Here is a 23990-nt window from a genome sequence, read left to right as displayed (position 1 = left end):
CTGTTGACAGAGATTTTCTCACATGTACTTAAGACAGTATCTTGCAGCCCTTGTGATTTGACTAATTCTCCTTAGCTCAACACTGTGAGCAATTTGTTAAGTTCCCTGCTGGCATTCTATCTCCGTGGTAGCAGGCTGGCTAAAGATGTTTAGAAGGAGCCTGCTAGCATCCTGGAGCTTGGGATGCAGGTGGAGCCAACTCTTCCCCTTTCCTGATTCTTGGAGAAGCAGCTGCCACCTGGCCGCCATGTGGCACCAAGCTGGAGGTAAACCAGCATATGTATGATAGCAGAGAAGAAAGGTGAGCAGCAAGTCCTGACAGAGGTGACATAACATCTTGTAGAAGATCACTAACTTTTTCTGGCTGAAGTGTACGTACGCGGCCTTGGTCATGTGGAAATGAAATGGTGTGTGCTCCCAAGGAAGGAATATCCTGAGTAGCTCCTCATGGTTAGTCCACTGTAGCAATTGTAAACCTGGTGGTTTGGATGTGCCTATTTCCTGATTAGCTAGAGGCTAATCCTGACCTGCAGGTTGCTTCTGGAGTAGTCTTAAAGCACTATACTAAGGCGTACAGAAGCGTTTCTGTATAGAACAAGAAATTACTTTCAGATGTTATACACAGATCTTTACGCTTGACCCTCATGTGTTGCACACAGGTCCACACTTGACCTTTATGTGACACACACACACACACACACACACACACACACACACAAAATCCTCAGATGGTTCATACATGTCCACATAGTTGACTCTTAGATCAGTGGTTCTCAACCTGTGGGTCATAAACCCTCTCGGGTCAAACGACCCTTTCATGAGGGTTGTATATCAGCAATCCTGCATATCAGATATTTACATTATTATTCATAATAGTAGCAAAATTAGCTATGAAGTAGCAATGAAAATAATTTGTGGTTGGGGTTGCCCCAACATGAGTATTTAAGGGCCACAGAATCAGGAATGTTGAGAGCCACTGCCATAGACAAAGCACAGTTGATCCTCCGATGAGGCACAGAGGTCTACGATGTGACTCTCAGGGACACAGGCCATACATGCTAGGTCATTGTCTTAGGGTTTCTATTGCTGCGGTGAAACACCACGACCAAAATAAGTTGGGAAGGAAAGGGTTTATTTGGCTTACACTTCTGTCCACTACTGAAGGAAGTCAGGAACTCAAACAGGGCAGGACCCTAAAGGCAGGAGCTGATACAGAAGCTGTGGATGGGTGCTGCTTACTGGCCTGCTTCCCTGGGTTTGCTCAGCCTGCTTCCTAATAGAATCCAGGACCACCAGCCCAGGGATGACACTGCCCACCGTGGGCTGAGCCTGCTTCCACCCATCACTAATTGAGAAAACACCTTACTGCTGGATCTCACGGAGGCATTTCCTCAGCTGAGGCTCCTTCCTCTCTGATGACTCTAGCTTGTGTCAAGTTGACCCACAAAACCAGCCAGTACAGTGGTTGTCTAGTTTTGCTTTTCTTACTGGCTTTATTTCTGCCACATTTCTCCTCACATTTGAGACCTCACTTTAGCACCCGTTTTATCTAGATACCTTAGAAGCCTCATTTTGTAAACAAAACCATAGAGTAGCTTGGGATATTCCTACTTCTTTCACTTGACCTGGCCTCCACCAAGGAACCTCACCTATTCATTGCGCTCTCTCTCTCTCTCTCTCTCTCTCTCTCTCTCTCTCTCTCTCTCTGCATTTTCTTCCCCTGATGGAAATTAAATATGATAAAGGTATGATTTTAAAATGCTCTCCTTGTTACTCAGCCTCCCTGGCTCTGTTGATTATAGCATGGTTATTTTTTACTTTATAGCTAATATTCACTTACGAGCGAGTACGTACCGTGTTTGTCTTTCTGGATCTGAGTTATCTCACTCAAGACGATCTTTCTAATTCCATCCATTTGCCTGTAAATTTTATAATGTCATCGTTTTTAACATTGAGTAATACTCCACTGTGTAATCATTTAAAAAATTGAAGAATCGATAAAGAAAATTTGGTACATTTACACAATGGAGTATTACTCAATTGTTGATAAAAATGACATCATAAAATCTGCAGGCAAATGGATGGAACTAGAAAAAACCATCATGAGTGAGGTAACCCAGAATCAGAAAGACAAACACAGTATGTACTCACTCATAAGTGGATACTAGATGTAAAGCAAAGAATATCCACACTAAAATCCACAGCTCCAGAGAAACTAGGTAACGAGAAGGACCCTAAGAGGGTCACATGGGTCGCCCTGGGAAGGGGAATTAGATGGGATCTCCTGGGTAAACTTGGGGCGGGGGGGCGGTAAAGGGAGGGGAACAGGGATGAGAACATGAGGGAACGGGATGGTCAAGAGTGGGGAGGGATGGGGTGGAGAGCAGTGAAAGAGATATCTTGATAGCGAGAGTCACTATTGAGTTGGGGGAAACCTGGTCCTAAGGAAATTACCAAGAATCCACAAGGATGATCCCAGCTAAGACTCCTAGCAATATGGAGAGGAAGCCCAATCTGGCCTTCCCTGTAATCCAATTGATGACTATACCAATATCATCATAGATCCTTCATCCAATAACTGCTGGAAGAAGATGCAGAAATCCACAATGAAGCACCAGGCCAGGTTCCGGGAACCCAGCCAAAGAGAGGGAGGGAGAATGTGGTTGGAATGTAAGATGAAATTAAAAAATAAATTAATTTAAAAAAAAAGAAGAAAAATTCCAAGAGATGGGCACTAATAGTTACATATGCTTATGTGTATTGGAAAATTTTACTCGTTATATAAAATAATGGATATTTATTACTACTAAGATAAAATATGAAGTATGAAAATAGTTTAAAAAGATGTGCTATATAATAGCTTTAGAAATATTGACTAAATATTGATAAAATCAAATATTTAATAACAGTAATTTACCTCCTACTTACCAGTATGTGACAGTTTTAAATAAAATATTAAATTGGGTAATTTCACATATTATTTGTGTGCATTTGTCACACAAAGTGTGGAAATAATTAAGAATAATTATCAAATAAATAAGTAAATTGCTCGCGAATCCCTTTAATCTGCCATGCCCTTTTTTCTGTGGCATCTGCCTTCCTGGATTTTCTGCCTCTGGACCAGGTTCCCAGTCTCCTTATCAGGTGCCTAGTGTTGGTTCCAGGTGTACAATTGCTATCTTTGTATTGAAACAATTTGTCCTAGTCTCACCCGTCCCTGGTATATCAAACCTTTTCCCACTTAGGACCCTGCTCTGGGGTCTTTACCCCATAGCCTACGTCCACAGAATCTTGGTATCTTTATGGGTATCTCATGATTCTTACAAGACAAGAATCTTAAGAAGGTAGAGAATTGCTGGGGTCCAGGGCCAGAGACTGGGCAGAACTGGGGCTTGTCCCTCATGGCAGATCTGGTTATATTCGTGTCTCTCTGAAAAACTGGTTTAAAGTGAGGTTGGTGATACAGATATCTGGGGATATCTATGCCAAGTCTGGCTAGCGTTCTCTTTTGAGCTTCCTTCTGTAAATCCACAGGTGAGACAAGAATATAGAGTTCCCTAGGACAAGTCTCCTTCTAGCCTTAAGCATATGACTACCTCATAGCTAAATTTTTACCTTCCTGAACAAGCACAGGACCAAACTAGCCCCTCTGAATGTGGTTGACAGTTGCATGACTGGGGCAGACTGAAGAGCCACTGACAGAGGCACCAGGATTGATCCCTACTGCTTGTACTGGCTTTTTGGGAACCTATTTTCTTTAGATGGATACCTTGCTCAGCCTAGATGTAGTAGGGAGGGCCTTGGACGTTCCCCCAAAGCAATGAGCCTTACCCTCTCTGAGGAGTGGATGGAGGGTGAGTTGTTGGGGGTAAGTAGAGGGGATGGGAGTAGGGGAGGGAGTGGGAACTTGGATTGGTATATATAATGAAAAAAGATAGTTTGTTTCTTTTTAAAAACAATTTAAAAAATTAAATTTAAAAAAATTACCTTTCCTTGATTTCCATCACATGCATGTGTTTCAGTCAGTCAGGGGTTGATGTGTGATTCCCCTCTGTATGCTATGATTATGTTTTATTACCATTGGTTAATAAAGAAGCTACTTTGGGCCTATGGCAGGGCAGAATATAGCCAGGCAGGAAATCTAAACAGAGCTATAAAGAGAGAGAAAGAGTAGGCAGAGTCAGAGAGATGCCATGTAGCTACCAAAGGAGACAGATGCTGGAACTGTACTTGGTAAGTCACAGCCTTGTGGCGATACACAGAATAATAGAAATGGGTTAATTTAAGATGTGATAGTTAGTTCATAAGAAGCCTAAGTTATTGGCTAAGCAGTGTTGTAATTAATATAATTTCTGTGTGATTATTTTGGGTGTGGGCAGCCGGGATGAATGAGCAGCCTCTGTCTACAAGGGATGTCATGACTTTGGTTGGGCCTTCAAATGCCTCCATCAATCCTTCAGTCCTGGCCCTACACCTCCTGTAATGATAGCCCCCAAGCTCACCACTGTGTAAATGGTGTCCCCTCAGCTTCTTGACTTCACTCCAAATGCTAATCTTTTCTATGCATGTGATGTAAATGTACATTCCGCATTGAAGATGGACATGCAGCCCTGCAGCCTCCAACCTCCCTCCTTTTCCTCTTTGTGGCTCCAGGAGTTTCTGGAGGCTTCTATTTGCCTTCCTTTCCATTCCATTGTCCACCCGAGGCTTCTCTGCTCCCCAGGATTGTTGCGGGAGGTCCTCCCACTCCTCCAGCCTATCACCGCTGAGGTACCAGCCCACTGGGGCGTGGTTTCTCTCCCTTTAAAAAAGCGGCCACTTCCCTCTCCTCTCTCTCTTCACTTCCTGCTCCGCCTGCGACTAGACTCCTTTCCTGGTTGCGTAGAGGGCTGTTGCCTGGGACAGTGATCTGTAAGTTTTTTCCCCTTTAAATAAATACCACCCTAATAATCATAACCCCGAATTGGTGTGGCATTGTTTGTGACTTACGCCTTCATTTTGGCGCCCAACGTTTGGTTTTAGAACCTCTCCTTTCCCCACTCGCAGCCGCGAGTTCGGCTTGGCGGCCCCAAGTTCGGCTTGGCGGCTGCGGGCTTGGCGGCCCCAAGTTCAGCTTGGCGGCCGCGGGCTTGGCGGGCTCTAGTTCGGCTTGACGGGAGCCCTCCCCTTCCTCAGCCGCCAGCAGCCTTGGACTCCCCACGTGGATTTAAACTCCACAGGCCCGCGTAGTCTCTGGCCGCTTGGTTGCTCTTTTCTGAGTCATTTTTAAATCTCCCTTACAAGTACAGCTCTTAATTGGCATGAACCAGAGCACATGGTTGCTGAAAGCTGCAACCCCTCAGGGTGACTCTGTCACATGGAGGCATAAGCGGCTTCCAGATTGCTCTTCTCTACCCCTGGATTCTGGGTTTCTGGTTCCGTCTCAGGAATTGATTTAATTACATTTACTTTGTTGAGAAACTTGCATTTTCCAGTTTTTAACATCTACTAAGGCACTAAAACAGGACCATGTTTTCACCGCGACTCTGCAACATCGCCACCTGCTGGATAATAGGTAATATTGCAGTTTTTGTTTCTAACGCAAATTTTACTGCTTTGTTTTCACTAATACAATGGATTAGTAAATTTATATTTACTAATACAATGAATTACATCATACAAGGTTTATATGATTATGGGGATACCTTAATTTGCTTGTTACTAGCCTTCAGTTTTCTTTTCCATATTCATTAAGGAAGAATATGGCACTCCTAAGAACGATTGAATCTTTACGTACTAATAATGAACAGAAGAATATGGCACTCCTAAGAATGATAGAATCTTTACGAACTAATAATGAACAACTAATTGACAGGATTAAAATTATTGAAAATCAGAGGTTATCTGAACAAGTGGATACTATGACAGACAAAATTGATTCCATATCCAAGGGTATTAGAAAGTTACCTGAAAGGGTTCAGGCTGTTGAATTTGACGTTCAGACTTTATCACAAACTTTTGATAAGGTAACAGACAGAATGTACCTCCAAGATGGGAATCTACATGATATACAAGAAAAGTTTAAGGAGGGCATGTTATCTTTGAAGGAAAAAATTAAAGCTTTGGAATCACAGGTGCAGAATGGGGACCAAAAAATTGATACCTCAGTGAAATCACTGGAGATATATACAGGTCAGGAGATTCAGGATTTAAGAGAGACAATGATAAAAAGATTTGAAAAGATTGGGGAAATTATTGCAGCTGGTGAACAGACTAAGGAGGCACAAGGACAGGATACAAGGCCTCCACCAGCTATTAGAACTGGCTTACCCAGGGTTCTAGCGACATACCCTATACTTAATTCTGAAAAAGCATCAACTTCTAAAGGCTCAAAGGGAGTCAGAGAAGCTAGATGGACGCCAATAGCAATGAATGATCTGAAAGAAATTAAGCAAGCTGTTGTTAATTTTGGCTTGCACAATGCATATGTAAAGGAAATGATAAGGACTTGGGCTTCTAATGCTAGAGCTACTCCCCATGATTTCCATCAGTTAGTGTCTGCAGTTTTAGATAATGGACCTTCCTTGATGTTTGGAATTTATTTCAGAGAAGAATCCAAACATATGGAACAGCAAGGAAGAGCAAAAGGTATTGAGGTTTCCCAAGATCAAATTCTTGGTGCAGGAGAATATGCTGATCCACAGGTCCAAGCTCTTTATGACGATGAAGTACTGTGTCTATGTCACCAAGCAGCTTTAAATGCTTGGAATAGGATACAAGATCCAGCAAAAAGGGTTGAATCATATACCAGAATTAGGCAGGGACAGAGAGAACCCTTTATTGACTTTTTGCAAAGATTAATTAAGGCTCTGGACATAGGGGTAACAGACCCAGAAGCTAGACGAATACTTCTTGAATCTCTAGCTTTTGAGAATGCAAACATAGAATGCAAAAAGATAATTGGGCCTTTAAAGTCTAGATCAGCACCTATGGATGAATGGATTCAGCATACGATGAATGTTGAGACGTTTAGCTATAACAATGAACCTTGGGTAGGAGAAGCGATTTCCAAAGCAACGAGGAGACATCAAACTGCCAGGTGTTTTAATTGTGGTAAATTAGGACATTTGCAAAGGAATTGCAGGCAAAGAATTTCTAGGAATATCTCTTCTGGGAATGACAAAAATAGGAGACCTCGGCCTTCAGGTATATGTAGGAGATGCGGTAAAGGCAGGCATTGGTCCAACGAATGTAGGTCAACAACAGACAGACGGGGCAATCCGATATCATCGGGAAACTCCTTGGGGGGCCTCTCGCAGGCCCCCAAGCCAACAGTGGCCCAGTCATTCCCAGTCACAGTGGAGAACGTGCCTCACCAAGAAAATTAAAAGCTCCAATTTCTGCTGTAAAAAATAATACTGGTCTAAATGAAGAATTACGTGTGGAGGATGAGTCAAAAAACCCAATAGGACAGAGTAAACGTATATTTTGGCAGACTTCTATTAATGATCAAAGACCAAAGCTAAGAGTCTGTATAAATGGCACTTTTATTGAAGGCTTATTAGACACAGGTGCGGATGTAAGTATCATTACCCCAGAATCTTGGCATCCGAATTGGCCTCTTCAAGAGGTAGATGTTCAGTTCCTGGGAATTGGAACCCTATCTCGTGTAAAACAAAGCACAAAATGGGTTGAATGCATAGGGCCCGAAGGGCAAATAGGAAGACTAAGGCCATATATAGCCAATATTGCCATAAATTTATGGGGCCGTGACCTGCTACAGCAATGGAATACCCAGATTAACATTTCTGTATTTCCAGGAACTCATAATTCTGGGAAGGATATGATGAGGTATTATGGAAAAAGGTCACCAGCCATTCAGGCTGTACAAGAACATACAACAAATACCAAACCTTTAGAGGTACCAACGGCCCTACCTTTAAAATGGCTAACTGAGAAGCCAATATGGACCAAACAATGGCCTCTAGCTGAAGATAAACTACAGGCATTGGAACAGCTGGTGCAAGAGCAACTAGATGCTCACCATATTGAAGAATCAACCAGCCCTTGGAATTCTCCTGTGTTTGTTGTAAAAAAGAAATCTGGTAAATGGAGAATGGTGACAGATCTAAGAGCTGTCAACAAAGTAATTCAACCTATGGGCCCACTACAATCTGGAATTCCTTTGCCTTCTCTGTTACCAAAAGGATGGCCTCTTATAGTTATTGATTTGAAAGATTGTTTTTTCACTATACCGTTACAAGAAAAGGATAGAGAAAAATTTGCCTTCACAGTGCCTACTTATAATAATTCTCAGCCTAATAGGAGATATCAGTGGACTATCCTCCCACAGGGTATGCTCAATAGTCCTACACTGTGCCAATATTTTGTAAGTAAGCCATTGGAAATAATTCGTAAACAATTCCCCAAGTCCATCATTTATCATTACATGGATGACATCTTATTATCTGATTCAAATAAAGATACTTTAGAAAGGATGTTTGAAGAAGTAAAGAAAGTCTTGCCTAGGTGGGGATTACAAATTGCCCCTGAAAAGATTCAAAGAGGAAATTCTATTAATTACCTAGGTTACAGAATAGGGTTAGAGAAAATTAAAACGCAAAAGGCACAAATTAGGAGAGACCGGTTAAAGACTCTTAATGACTTCCAAAGATTGTTAGGAGACATTTCCAGTCTACGACCAGCTGTTGGGATAACACCTGATCTAATAGTTCATTTAAACAAAACCTTAGATGGTGATAAAGATTTGAATAGTCCAAGAGAACTGACAGCTGAAGCAGAAAAGGAACTGACAATGATTGAGGAAAAATTACAGGAGGCACATGTGGATAGGGTGAACCCAAATCTTAGCTGCATCCTAGTCATATTGCCTTCCAGAATTTCTCCTACAGGGATTCTAATGCAGAGGGAAGATATTATTTTAGAGTGGATATTTATACCTAATAAACCAAGTAAAAAATTAAAAACTTATGTGGAAAAGGTCTCTGAATTAATTATAAAAGGTAAGCTGAGACTTCGTCAACTAGCAGGTATAGACCCAGCAGAAATTATAGTGCCTTTTACTACTGAAGAAATAAAAAAGTTATGGGAAGACAATGAACCGTGGCAAAGAGCTTGTGCTAACTTTTTGGGAAAAATTAATAGCAACTATCCCAAAAGTGATAGACTTAATCTCATAAAAAGAACTTCTTGGATTCTTCCTAGAATTGTACGTGATGCTCCAATAACTGGAGCCCGTACGTTCTATACTGATGCAAATAAATCAGGGAAAGCAGGTTACAAGTCAGATGAATTGAGTAAGATGGAACAAAGCCCTTATAATTCTGTCCAGAAGGCAGAATTATATGCCATTCTTATGGTGCTAAGGGATTTTAAAGAACCTCTTAATATAGTTACAGATTCACAATATGCAGAAAGAGTTATCTTGCATATTGAAACCGCTGAATTTATACCAGATGACACAGAGTTGACTTCATTGTTTATCCAGGTACAAGACATAATCAGGAACAGGCTTTGTCTGATGTACATAACACACATCCGGTCCCATACAGGTCTGCCTGGTCCTCTAGCCCAAGGCAATGCTGAGATTGATCAATTATTGATTGGAAATGTGTTACAGGCCTCGGAATTTCATAAGAAGCATCATGTCAATAGTAAAGGCCTAAAGAAAGAATTTTCCATTACTTGGCAACAAGCTAAGGACATTATAAAGAAATGCCCTACTTGTTCTTTCTATAATCAAACACCGTTGCCTGCAGGGAGTAACCCAAAGGGCACTAAGAGAAATGAAATCTGGCAGATGGATGTGTTCCACTTTATGGAATTTGGTAAATTAAAATATGTACACCACACCATAGACACGTATTCAGGTTTTCAATGGGCTACTGCCCTGAGCTCAGAAAAGGCTGATTCAGTAATCACACATTTATTGGAAGTTATGGCCATCATGGGTATACCTGCGCAAATAAAGACAGATAATGGTCCAGCATATGTATCTAAGAAAATGAAACGCTTTTTTGATTATTATAATATAAAACACATTACAGGTATACCAAATAATCCTACAGGTCAGGCAGTTATAGAAAGATCAAATCGTACTATAAAGGATATGCTGAACAAACAGAAAGGAACTGAAAATACCCCCAGAAATAGATTACATAATGCTTTATTAACCTTAAATTTTCTTAACGCTAATGAGAAAGGAATGACAACAGCAGAAAGACATTGGATAATGGAAAAGTCTACTGAACTAAATCAACCGATTTATTTCAAAGATGTGCTGACCTCTCAGTGGAAGCCAGGAGATGTGCTACGTTGGGGAAGGGGTTTTGCTCTTGTTTCCACAGGAGAAGAAAAATTGTGGATACCATCAAAATTAATAAAGTTTCGATTTGAAGAGGAGAAACCTCTTGGAAAGGAGAAATGACAACTCATCCACAATGATGATATTCATACAGGTGGTAAGAAAAACATAGAATGGGGGCAGGGTTCTGTTCTTATCTCCACAGGAAAACACTCATCTTTGAGAAATTCAAGGGACCCTGGATGTTTGGATACTGACAGATGGAAAAATACCTGCCCAATAGGAAATATCAAGACAACTGAATGGGTTGTGTAAGTAATATTAAACCATATTTCTAAATTTATAAAGCTGGTTTTGAAGTTGGACTCTGGCTCAGTCCCTCTCCAATTCCAAGCCTGTTAGTAAGAGAAAAACCCAGAGTTTCTGGAGTTTCTGTCTCATATCAAGAGCCATGATATGGGACAGAAAGAAATATGAGTTTAGAAAACATCTTTGCTTTTCTTCATATCTATCAAACTTTTCATTGAATATATCTATCATGTCTTTCATTGAATATATATATATGTCTATATATGTCTATATGATTAATGTTTAAGTTTTTCATAATGAACAATGAGTTTTTCCTGAAGTGACATTTGAAGTTTCCAGGAAGAAGATGGGGCCCCATAACAACAACTCCACCTGGTTGATATGACGTCATGATACTGATAGCGCTACTACAAGACCTGCTTTTGGTACCAGCTGCACAAGACAGTTCCAACTTGGTTAGCTGAAATGGTGCACATCTTATACAACATTTTGGCCAGACCTGCACGAAAATACTCAGAGACTATTTGCAATTTTAAAAGACATTATCTTGAAATTTAACCATCATTTTACTTTCACAGGATCCCCCAGAAAGAACGTCGCCCCTATGACAGCTGGAAGTAATTCTAGAGGACGACGTCCCCTTTCCCAGTAAAACTTGCCCTTGGGTTTAGGGACATCATTTAGGGGTTGATTATAATTAGTATACGATTGAGGGTTGGGGGAGGAATTTTATACGCTCAGGGATCATTTTGAAAAAAAAAAAAGAGGGATGATGGGATAATAGATTTGTAATTGTGAGTTACTGTTTTTAGACAAATACATTGGTATAGATTCTTGTATATTGATACAAAGTTAAATTATATTGACTATTGTACGCATGCATGTTTCTACCTCTGTTTAAAACATTTTTTATGTATTGACATATATTGTATTGATATATATATTGTATATATTTACCATATTGCAGTGTACATTTCTACCTCTGATTAAGATACTTATATAATGATTGTGTATTGATATATATTTACCTACTGCAATGTATATTTGTACATTGTTTATATTTGGAGGTCATTGTCCTCATTTGTTTCACAGTCGTTTATTGTCTTAGTCTTTAAGTTAGATAGATATTGAGAATTATATAGACTAATAGTCATCTAAGTTTGTCATTTATAATAGACTAATCAGGTTCTTTAGATATATAGAGATTATACTCAGTATAGATAGATAATCTTCAACTTCTTCAAAGAGCTGTAGAAAATGGCCTTTAATCTAACTCAGAGTTTTGTGGTAGTGAGACACAATTGCTCCTGGCAACACCACTCTATTCCCGAGAGAATGTTGAGCACCAAAGACACTCCACCTGGAGCCTTCTTTTTGGCAGAACTGGCCTTTGGGCAAAGAAATGCCCATACCTCAACGACTGACAAAGATACAGAGCATGCATCAGTGGATAAAACAGGGCTGTCATATCCTGCCAAGACAGGGTAAGATAGTTTTGAAAAGTTGCTTGCCTTTGAAAATGGTATGTCAGTTATGTTAGGCCTTAGCCAAAGTTGGTTGCTTCAACGCTGCTAACGTGATTTTGGGTGATTGCCCAGGTAGCCAGTTGTCTCTGTAATTTGTTGCATGTTTTGGAAGTTGTTTTACTGAACTTCCTAATTACCCAGGTAACATTATTTCCCTTCTCAGATCTTCGATGGGGTTGAAGACTATATAAATGTAGTTACTTTCTCTCATGACTTGGCCAAGTTATTTATTATACAAGACCTAAGCTAGTTAGAATAGGATATTTGTACTTATTGTATATAATTTCATAGTAGGTTTAGAACTCTCTTATTTAAACAAAAGGGGGAGGTGTTGCGGGAGGTCCTCCCACTCCTCCAGCCTATCACCGCTGAGGTACCAGCCCACTGGGGCGTGGTTTCTCTCCCTTTAAAAAAGCGGCCACTTCCCTCTTCTCTCTCTCTTCACTTCCTGCTCCGCCTGCGACTAGACTCCTTTCCTGGTTGCGTAGAGGGCTGTTGCCTGGGACAGTGATCTGTAAGTTTTTTCCCCTTTAAATAAATACCACCCTAATAATCATAACCCCGAATTGGTGTGGCATTGTTTGTGACTTACGCCTTCACAGGATCTCCTCAGAATCTTTGATAGCCTCAGAAGTGTGTAAAGGTGGTAGACACTCAGGGTCCTGGAGACTTGGGGTTTAACTCTTCACTGTCAAGTTATAAATGCATCTGAACCACAGAGTGGGCTTCTAGGACTCTTCTTGACCAGCAAGACGTCTTCAAGATTCACTACTCCCTGCTCGTTGTCTGGACTGAGACCCATCCTATTCTGCTGACCCTCTAACCATCTGCATGTATCCTTTATCTCAGATATCTCTGGGTCTCCTGAAGCCATGACCCATTCAACCTAGCTTCGTTTGGTAGCTGGGAGAAATTTATAGGGTGAATCAGATTTGCATACAGGGGAAACTGTTGTCCCTTTAAATGGCTGCTGCACTCCTCCAGACTATTTCAGATGAAATCCTCCAAAGAAGGACACATAGAAAGAGGGTGCAACCGTCAAACTTTCCAGCCTTTCTCTGGGCGACCTAAAATGAACTTTGCTCATTACCGCTCCGTTATAAAGCTATATTCTGCACCCCCGAGCTGTTCCCATCCACCCTGGATATTTGCTGTATGAGGGAGCATGATCTTGAGCCACATCTTCTCAGGGATGTGCTGGACCTTGGGCAGTAGAATCTTTTCAGTTAAATACATAGAACATCACTCACGGAGCTCTGTTGTGGAATACTTGTTAAACTATGTAAAGATGTGATGCGTTTGTTTAATTCTTTTCAAGATTTGTTGCTGTTTTACCTTGCCTACCTAAGACACCTGGTTGGTCCAATAAAAAGCTGAATGGCCAATGGTGAGGGGGAGGTATAGGTAGGACTTCTGGGCAGCGAGAGTAAATAGGAGGTGAGGAATTTAGGCTGAAGATAGGAAGAAAAAGAGACGCCAGAGGCTAGCCAGATGGACATGAAGGAAATAGGAAAGTAGAACATACAGAATGAAAGAAAGGTAAAAAGCCTTGAGGCAAAACATAGATGAATAGGAACGGACTAAATTAAGTTAAAAGATCTAGTGGGACAAGCCTAAGCTAAGACCGAGCATTCACAACTAATAACATGTCTCTGTGTCTTTATTTGGGAGCTGGGAATAGCTCAAAGAAGATGCCAGCTACAGAGAAGGCCTTCCAGATCACTTCAGTGGTGGAGCTACAGAGAAGGCCTTCCAGATCACTTCAGTGGTGGAGCTACAGAGCAGGCCTTCCAGATCACTTCAGTGGTGGAGCTACAGAGAAGGCCTTCCAGATCACTTCAGTGGTGGAGCTACAGAGAAGGCCTTCCAGAACACTTCAGTGGTGGAGCCCATGCTCTCCGTGTTTTCCAGGAACTCTAAGCTTCTCTGCACTTGCAGTGCTGGGGACAAAGCCCACGACTTTTTGCAAGTGCCCCATCACTGACTACAATACCAACCCCTACTCTTTCATCTTTTCAGACTAGGGCCCATCTTGTCCAGATCCATTTCAACCTCGCATGTCCTGGACTCAGGGCTGAGTCCTGGTCTGATTCTATGACTGAATGAAACCCCTAGTGAGAAGCTATTACAGGGGAGGGACAGGGGTGTATAATGTCCTGGGCCAAGCCTGAGGACATTTTCTGTGACATTTAGGGGGCTGGTAAGTAGGAGAGGGGGTGAGACTATGCACATGGAATCAGGGGCTCTCATCTCTTTGGTTAGGATGGGGGAAGAAATGGCTGGAGACCCTAACCATCACTCTGATTTCTGCCCTGAGCTTTTTTGTGCCATGGCTCAGCTTTGCCCTTCCTGGAGCCTTTCGGTGCCTGCTGCTCTGCTGTTCTGGCTACAGTGGTATGTTGCTGCTTCTCCCTGGCCAGTCAGGCACCAGTGAAGCTCTCTGGCACACTCACCCGCTCACTCTTCTACGTACACACCCACTCACTCACACACACACTCACGCCTCGCTGAGCTGTACAGTTGCTCATCCATCAACCTACACATCCACCCGCTCACTCTTCTACCCACACATCCACTCACCCACACACACACTCACCCCTCGCTTACCTGTACAGTCACTCATCCATCTACCCACTCATCCCTCACCCATTTACCTGCGTTCATTTACTAACCCAGCCTCCCAGACACTCATCTATTTGTTTGCTGTACAGGATATTGGTGCTAGAAAAAACTGACCTAAACTCACTATGTAGAACACACTAGCCTTCAACACAAAGAAATCTGCACACTTCTGCCTCCTATGTGTGGGGGTTAAAGATGTGTGCCACCATGCCCAGCACCAACTAGCAATCCTTTATCAGCTGCAGTTCACCGACTCCACTTTTGGGGTTGTCATTTAGGAGTGGGGACTCCTCATGGAACATGTGATCTATTTTTCTCTTGATCACTTGCAGCTTTAACTTAACTCTACCCAATCAAGATCAAAAAAGTATATAACCTGATAGTACCAAGAGTTACAGGGAAACGTGATCAAAGGACACAAGTTACCTCATCCAGCAACCTCCACAGCTCCCAATTAAAAAAAGACTTTGAATTTCATTTCTCTCCGTGTGATTATGGTGTGTGTGTGTGTGAACCTGATATCTTTCTTCCTTAGATTTATAAGAGCTGAAGTTTTAATTGGCTTAGGTGTAAATAAAAGCTCATAAGTCGAGTACACCTAAGCTTGCTAAAAATACATTAATCCAAAGGCTTTTTCATTCACATGATTTAAATAAATCTTTGATAAATAAGTTGACTTAAATTTGTTTGTAAAACAAAAATTAGGTCTTCAGAGTGGTCAGTGTATGAGTTCATCTGGTTTTGCTACTTTGTGTAGGTTTGACACAGAAGGAAACCTTAAACTATGAAGGTATCTGTACAGTTTTTTGATAAACAAAGTTGATATGATATCATTGGCTTAATTAAAGTTAATATATCTTCTGTTGTCAACATTGAGTACAATACAGCTCTGATTTTTTCTCTGTTATATGTTTAAGATCACACAGGTATGGAATTGTGACCAAGAATAAGTACATACAATACACATGTATGTCCATTGTTCTTGAGTACCAAAGTACAACAAAATAAGAAATGCTTAGGGTATTTCTTTGACTGGGAGATAACAAATGATCCTCAGAAATGGAGGAGGAGTGGATCTGAGGGAAGGTGGTGGGGACAGACTGGAAGGAGTGAAAGAAGGAGATGCTGTGCTGGATGTATTGAAAACAAAAAGACAAAAATATACTCTAGACTATCTCAGTTGTCATAAGCAATTAGACCTAATAGCTAAAAATAAATAAATTAGGTGAAAGTAAGTGAATGCTTAGTTTTGAACTTTCAATGTAATTTCAAAATTATATTATGGTATATGGAATTAATTGACACTCATGCAATGTCTGAGTCATTTCTGAGTAACTTAATACGAATCCATCTATTGCTGTATAAGGAACTGTGTTTCTGGGCATTCTAAAATAGCTCCTTGGCTGGTGGGATGGCTCGGTGACAAGCCTGACTACCCACAGGGTGACACTGATTCCCACAAGCTGTCCTCCGATCTCCACCTTTTGCATATGTGAACATCCACTCGTGCATGCATGCAGATGCAGACACACAAAAAGTGTCTTTAAAAGTCTCATGAAGAATGAGTGCATGGCGGACAGCTAAAACAGTTTATTTCATAGATTAGCTCTTTAGTTCAGTAGAAATTAGTGAAAGAGTGAGTGAAAGAAAATCTTGGGTACATGTAGTTCTGCATGCAAAGGCTGCCAGAGAAAAAAGAGCTTTTTGTGTGAGAAAGAATTCTGTAGCAGAACTAAAGGCTAAAGTAATCCACAGGCTTCCAAAGGATAACTCTTAGAACCTCATATGTCATCAGGTGAGCTGTCATTAAAACACTGATACCTTCTCTAAAACACAACATCGATAGACAAACAAAACCAGAGTCTAATTTACAATGTTAAAGCAAAAACAAATAAAAAAAACCCCAACATTGGTGCAAATTTTCAAGCAGTCTTCATTTTCAGTTCTGAATCGTTTTCTTAAAATTTCAACAATTTCTGTTTAAGAATGTATTGGGGGGTGGGAACAGGTAGGGGAGGAGAGGCTGGGAGGAAAGGAGAAGAGGAAACTGACCATGCTGTTAAATAAGTATATTAATTAAAATAAAGAAAAATAAATGAATAAATTTCTAACAAATAAAATGTTAATAGATTTAACTAAAAACAAAACAAAAATTTCAACCATTTTCTACCTGCCCTAAAGTTTCTGTTTAAGTTGTTTGTTTGTCTGGCTTTGTATTTGTTTGTTTGTTTGTTTTTTCTTTTTCAATACAGGGTTTCTCTGTGTAACAGCCCTAGCTGTCCTGGAACTAGCTCTTGTAGACCAGGCTGGCCTCGAACTCACAGAGATCCACCTGCCTCTGCCTCCAGAGTGCTGGGATTAAAGACATGCACCACCACCACCTGACTCTGTTTAAGTTTTTAACATGGAGACTGATTCTCAACATTGCAGTCAGCTCTGGTGATTCCCCATGCCCCCTCCTGCCTCAATTCTGACTCTGCTACTGTAGCTGGATGCTAAAAATGTTTGTTTTACTGGTCTAAAATGACAGTTTTCCTTTGGGGCTTTCTCTAGTATGTGTGAACTTGGAATAACCAGATCCACATCCCTGGTCAAGGCTCTGATCTTGGTTTGCATGCTCGACAGCGTGTTGTGCACATGTGCTGCACGGAAGTAGTTTGTATGTACTGCTCCAGTACCTACTGGTTCCCACACCTTCCATCACACGTCTAGGCTGTTCTCAAGATGTAACCACTTCATAGGAGCTTTCTCCCTTTTCATAATTTCTCCAGGAAATAGAAGTCCTATATTTTGTGAAGACAATTTGGTGTGTGTGTGTGTGTGTGTGTGTGTGTGTGTGTGTGTTGTACCTTCATTGAGTTTTCTATTACACAAGAAAACAGCTTTTTAACAAGGTTTGTTGTTGTTTTGAGACAAGGTTTCTCTGTGTAGCCCTGGCTGTCCTGGAACTTGCTCTGTAGACCAGGCTGGTCTCAAACTCAGAGATCCTCCTGCTTCTTCCTCTCAAGTGCTGGGACTAAAGGTGCACGCCCCCACTGCCCAGCAGATTTTATGTCTTATTTGAAACATTGTTAGCTCTTAGATATTTTTCTAGATTTAAGAAAACTTGCTTAAGCTTTCTAGAACTTATAGCAATTTGACAAAACACAATTTTGTAAGCAATGGTGGAAGCATTTCCCTTTCCTTACTTGGGTTCTCTAAAATCTGTAGTTATTTCTGTTTTTTCTGGTCCCATGGTTGTTTTGCAGAGGATCAGTAAAATGTGTTCTCATGGAAGTTTCCTTCAAAGAACCTAGATGCCCCTCAACTGAAGAATGGATAAAGAAAATGTGGTACATTTACACAATGAAGTATTACTCAGCAGTAAAAAACGATGATATCTTGAAATTTGCAGGCAAATGGATAGAACTAGAAAAAAAACAGTCTGAGTGAGGTAACCCAGACCCAGATCATAAATGGATATTAGACTCAAAGCAAAGGATACCAGGCTACAATCCACAACTCCAGAGAAGCTAGGTGCAAAGGAGGACCCTAAGAGGGACACACATGGAGGGCCCAGGAAGCGAAACAGCTAAGATCTCCTGGGAAAACTGGAAGGGAGGGAGGAGGGAGGAGATGGTGGATGGGAACATGAGGGGAACATGAGTTGGGAGTGGGACCGATGGGGGAAAACAGTGAAAGAGATAACTTGATAGAGGAAGCCATTATTGGTTAGGGAGAAACCTGGTGCTAGGGAAATTCAATCTAGGTGCCTGATCAGGCCTTCTCCTATAATCAGAGTAGTGGCTACCCTAACTGTCATCCTAGAACCTACATGCAGTAACTGATGGAAGCAGATGCAGTGACCCAGAGCCAAGCACTGGGCTGAGCTCCTGGAGTTCAGCTGAAGAGAGGGAGCAGGGATCATATGAACAAGGGGGGAGGGGGTCAAGACCATGATGGGGAAAACCACAGAGACAGCTGGCCCGAGCTAGTGGGAGCTCTGGACTGACGGCTGGGGAACCTGCATGGAACCAAGCTAGGCCCTCTAAGTGTGGGTGACAGTTATGTGGCTTGGCATGTTTCAGAGAGGGGGGCCTGGCAGTGGGGCCAGGACTTCTACTGGGTGCATGAACTGACTTTTTGGAGCCCATTCCCTATGGTGGGATTCCTTGCTCAGCCTTGATATGGGGGGAGGGCCTTGGTCCCGCCTCAGCTTGGTAGGCCAGACTTTGTTGACTCCCAAAGGAAGGCCTTACCCACTCTGAGGAGTGGATTGGAAGTGGGAAGTGGAGGGGGGTAGGAGAAGGAGAGGGAGGGAGAACTGGGGTTGGTATGTAAAATGAAAAAATTTTTAAATAAAAAAATATAATAAATAAACTCTCCCCCCCACGCAAAAGAAGTTGCCTTCAAACTGAATGACATATTTTAAGTTGTACACAGGTTTTGAGGACCTTGTCTTTACAATTAAAAGTTAAAGTAGAAAGCCTGGGACCAGGAGATTAGTTCTGCTTTTCTTTGGCTTTCTTGTTTCAAGGTTCCTAGGTCTGAGATTATTATATGAGAAATCACTTTTGTAGTTGTATTTGTGTTGTCAATTTTTTAAAAAAAGTATCCTCTCATATGTCACATTCTGTATGCAGTTTCTCCTCCCCCCTCTCCTCCCAGTCTCCCATTCCCTCACCCCTGCCACCTCCCCTCTCTATCAGATCCATCCTTCCTCTTTTCCCTTCAGAAAAGGGCACACCCCCCTGCCCCGGGATATCAAACATGGCATACCAAGTTACAATAAAACTGGGCACATCCCTCATATTAAGGCTGGATTAGGCAAATTTGATAAAACTCACATAACAAGTCCTTTTGAAAAAAATATGAGTATAATTAAGAGAGTTACAACTAAAAATTAAATGTCTGTGATTATACAATAACTGCCTTCTGATTATTTTGTCAATCTATAGATTAGACTAGATTCTAAATTCTTTTTGTTTTCCCTTATGTCTTGATACAGCTTTCAATTATTAAGGTCAATAATTTCTCTTTCCTAAAGCTCTATGAACTGGATAACTTGATGTAAATTTCAAATATAGAAAGTCTTTAAAATGGTCTCATAGTACAGACAAAGGCAGAAATGGCAGAAAGAGGATGAAAAACAAGTCAGAATAAGACTGTATCATAAGACTCTGATCCTTCAATCTTTCCTTGCTCGTGAGAACAATGATGATATTAGGAATATATAGCCAATAGTCAGTTTGGCTAATCTGACAGAATCTGAGCCAAGAAGCCCTTTTGTCCATCCAGGGGGTAACTTTGGCAACATCACCAAGGCAAGTTTTTACTCAAAATTACACAAATGGACTTTTTAAATGATGTCTTTTTAAATTATGGGATGTTAAGTGGTAAATTTGCTCTGGACCAGCATATATTGAAGGTCCTTTGCATATATATTATAGATTTCAGTTTTGTGTTTTTATGGGATTCCTGTGTGTGCAAATGTGTGTGTGTGCATCTATATGCATTTCTTGTGTTTTTCCCTTTGACTCCTTTTCTTGTTGATTGTTTTGTCCTATTTCTATTTGCTTTATCTTATTATATTTTATTTTACTAAAAAATTGCCAGGCAGTGGTGGTGTATACCTTCGATTCCAGGACTTGGGAGGCAGAGGCAGTTGAACGCCAGCCTGGGCTAGAGAGCAAGGTTCAGGACAGCCAGGGCTATACAGAGAAACCCTGTCAAAAAAAACAAGAAAGAAAGAAAGAAAGAAAGAAAGGAAAAGAGAGAGAGAGAGGGAGGGAGGGAGGGAAGAAGGAAGGAAATTGATAAACCATTCTCCATAAAACAACATGAACACTGAAAATGCTGTATTATTGTTAACAATACTTTGTATTGCTTCTTTAAAAAATTGTACCTGCAATTTGCCAAGGGTGGCTAGAAGTTCATCTCCTAACAAAATGACAGTTGTCCCAGTGCCTTGAAATGATAGCCAGCACCTGACGAGATGAAGCTTAGTGATAAAATGCGGGGATCAGTCCTGAGAGCTTTACCTTCTGGCTACCTGTTGGCTAACTATGACTGAAATTGTCTTGACACTAATTTCCAGCTGTCCTTCTCTTTTCCTCCACAGCTAAGCAACCCGTTCACACACCCAGCCAATCAGTACAGGGCCCTCTCAGCAGCACTGATACAATGTTAGTTGCAAGTTAATTGGTCAACAATGACTTTGAAGAATGTTCTTGGTCAAAGGGAGAAATATGAAAATTAATAATTAAAGGATTAAAAAATTCTAGTCAGATCCTAGAAATAAATAATTGGATTCAGAAGGTGATGAAGGGACATGGGGGGGGGCACTCGTGGTTGTTTCTCTGAGGCAACACTTTATTAAGTACTTTCCAAAGACCCCAGAGATATTTCTTCTGCCATGATTTCCATTTCCAATGTATTCATAGATTTCTATAGCAAAGTTTATTCTTTATTGTTTTGACAAGGTATTACTATATAACCCTGGCTAGCTTGAAACCAGACTGGCTACTAATTCACAGAGAGAGATCTGCCTGCCTCTGCCTCCACAGTTCTAGGGTTAAAGGCATGCACCATCATACCAACCCAAAGTGTATCTCTAATAGTCCCTAAGACTGAAAAAATTCATTTGAGACATTCTAAACAAAACACCTGTCCAGCATGGGTACCTCTGCCAGTGAGCTGCTGCCAACTCTTGCCTTTGATCCCTAACACCAATGAACTTTGTATGGAGAAGTTTATGATTTTTTTCTCTTTTGTCTTTGAAATCTACCCCTTATCTTAACTTCCTTGACTATATTAATAGCTTTCTAAGACATATGATTTCCCATTGCAATGACTTGTTGTTGTCTAATAAATATCATTTCTCTTTGGTGAATGTCTCTCCATTTGTATGTTGGTTTGACATCATGTATGCAACCCTGGCCTCCTTCCTGCTAACAGGCTTCTCCAGAAGACAGGCAGGGCAGCTGATCATGCTGTTTTGTTGGATTCTGACATGTTGAGGAGAAGACAGAGAACCCAGCATCTACCTTCTGAGCTTTATGGGCTCTTGGATGTATGGTTTTGGAGACCTTATTTATTTCTAAGTTGGTTACCAGAAATAATATGATGACCCTGAGACCTAATGGAATATCTATTATTCAAGTTTTTTAGCCTCTGTTCTTGGGGGAGGCTGTGACAATCATATGCAGTTATAGGGTCCTGGGGCAAAAAGTCTCAGGCCATGGATTCAGGTTCTCTACTCAGAGGTAGGTTCCCTGGCTAGATATGTGAACAGAGCCTCAAGAAGACTTCTTCCTCCTCAGAGCCACATCCTAGGACGTGCTGCTAATTAGAAGTAAGCAGGAATATGAGGCTTCAGAGATAGACATCACATCAGAACCATGAGCAGTCTGACACCCTCAGTGCCAGGAACATGGACACTCATAGCTCAGGGATCCAGTTCCCCATACTTGCTAACACTTGCTCTAAGCAGAGTTTACCTGTGTTCTGTTTTATGACCATGGTCTACCTGTGCTCATGGTATAGCTGTACCAATCAAGTATTTATATTTATATACACCTACGCTCGTGGTCCACCTGTGCTTGTGGTCCACCTGTGCTCATGGTCCACCTGTGCTCACGGTTCACCAGTGCTCGTGGTCCACCTGTGCTCATGGTCCACCTGTGCTCATGGCCGTCATGAACTGGTCATATACCTTTTCTGATGGTCCTTGGGTGCTCCAGATCTTCCTGTACTCATGGTATACCAGTTGTGCTCATGGTTGAGTCTATGTTTAGTAGCAGTCTGGTTTAACCGTTTCAACTATGTGATGAAGTAGACATCATTTCACCAGCAAAGATTGGATACAAGTATGTGTTGTATCAGTCCTGTGTTGTGTATTCCACACTATGGAGCAACTATAACCCATAAAGGTCCACCATGTGGTTCACCATTGAATTTGTTACAGAGATTGCGTGCTGTCTGTCTCCGTGTTTTTGCTGAAAACCAGTATGTGAACCCAGAATCCCATCCTTAGCAACGAAGAGCGACCTGATGCAGCTAATGGAAATCTGGATTTTGCTGACTTTGATTATTATTTCTTTTCCTCCAGTCTGGGATCAGTACAAATCAGCACAAGCTGAAGTTTACAGAAGCATCACACTAGAAGGTATGGTGTCCCTGCCACCATCCTACCAAGGACGTATCTTTAGGCCACACAAGTGACCAGAAACACTGGAGAGGGGCTGTAGGACATGGGTAGTGTGGGTATAGGATTTAGGACAGCCCTGAAACTTGAACTGACCCACAGAGCAACACCATTCCTCTGAGGTGGATGGGGGCAGTAGGAAGGAAGGAGCCTGTGCCGGACTCCGGGCTCTATGGGAGCAATGCTGAAGTGGGAGGACAGAGGAAGGAGATGGGAGATGGGGATGAATGCAAGAATGAAGGAGGAAAAGTGGACAGAGGCAGGGAAAGGTGAGACATGAGGAGGGAGGGGTAGATAATAAGCCCTAGAATATCAATATCCTATCCCAGCCCTATACACCAAATTTCTTGCTTTGTTGGTAGTTCATGCTCTATTCAGCTCATGGATGACCCATTTCTTTAAAAGAAAGCAAAGTGAAGACCAAGATAATCCCGCAGATTCAGGTCGCTGGTGGCTGCCTGTTTATAAAAGATAAACGTAAGAGGATTGCAACACCTTCCTGCCCAGCCTTCCATGGCGGGGAGTGAGGGTAGTGCCTGTCCCTGGGGATCGGTCTTGGAGGGGACCTTCCCCCGCTCTGGGATTCCAAACTAGGTGTGGTTGACCTGTGCAGCAGGTGCTGGGGTTTCCTGGGTCCCTTGAGGAAGAAAGGGAGAAAACCACGAGGGGAACAGGCAGGGAGAGGGAATCTGTCCCCCAACCCTTCCGTGAAGCTCCCTAATCCCTGGAATTTACTTTTTGGCCCTTCTCTGAGCCCTCCCTGCAGTTGTCATGCTATTATCTAGTGGGCACCTCACTCAGCATCCCAGATCCACCTATAGGAGCTCTGTCCTGGTTATACCTGCCACAGGCCAGCAGCCTCCATGAAGACCCTGTCAATAAGACCGTTTCCATTCCAGCCTGGGAATCTCCTATAGCTCCATTCCCACCCTCTCCTGGACCCCAGATCTCTGCCTCCAGGACCAGTGTGGTCCCTCCCTTTGTGGGTGAAGCTGCTTCTGCCATGATTGGATGTTAGTTTCTATACCAGCCCTAGTCTGACCCA

General features: G+C 41.8%; 1 protein-coding gene across 1 annotated transcript in view; it reads right to left on the bottom strand.

Annotated features, from left to right (window-relative positions):
* Pde6b (phosphodiesterase 6B) overlaps nt 1-23990 on the bottom strand; it is a 66973-nt gene that overhangs the window by 20285 nt on the left and 22698 nt on the right. The window lies entirely within an intron of this gene.

Source organism: Microtus oregoni, unplaced genomic scaffold (genome assembly GCF_018167655.1).
Source record: "Microtus oregoni isolate MIOR12 unplaced genomic scaffold, Mior012 000040F_ref0000088, whole genome shotgun sequence".
NCBI classification, from domain to species: domain Eukaryota; kingdom Metazoa; phylum Chordata; class Mammalia; order Rodentia; family Cricetidae; genus Microtus; species Microtus oregoni.
This window is presented reverse-complemented; position numbering and strand designations above follow the sequence as displayed.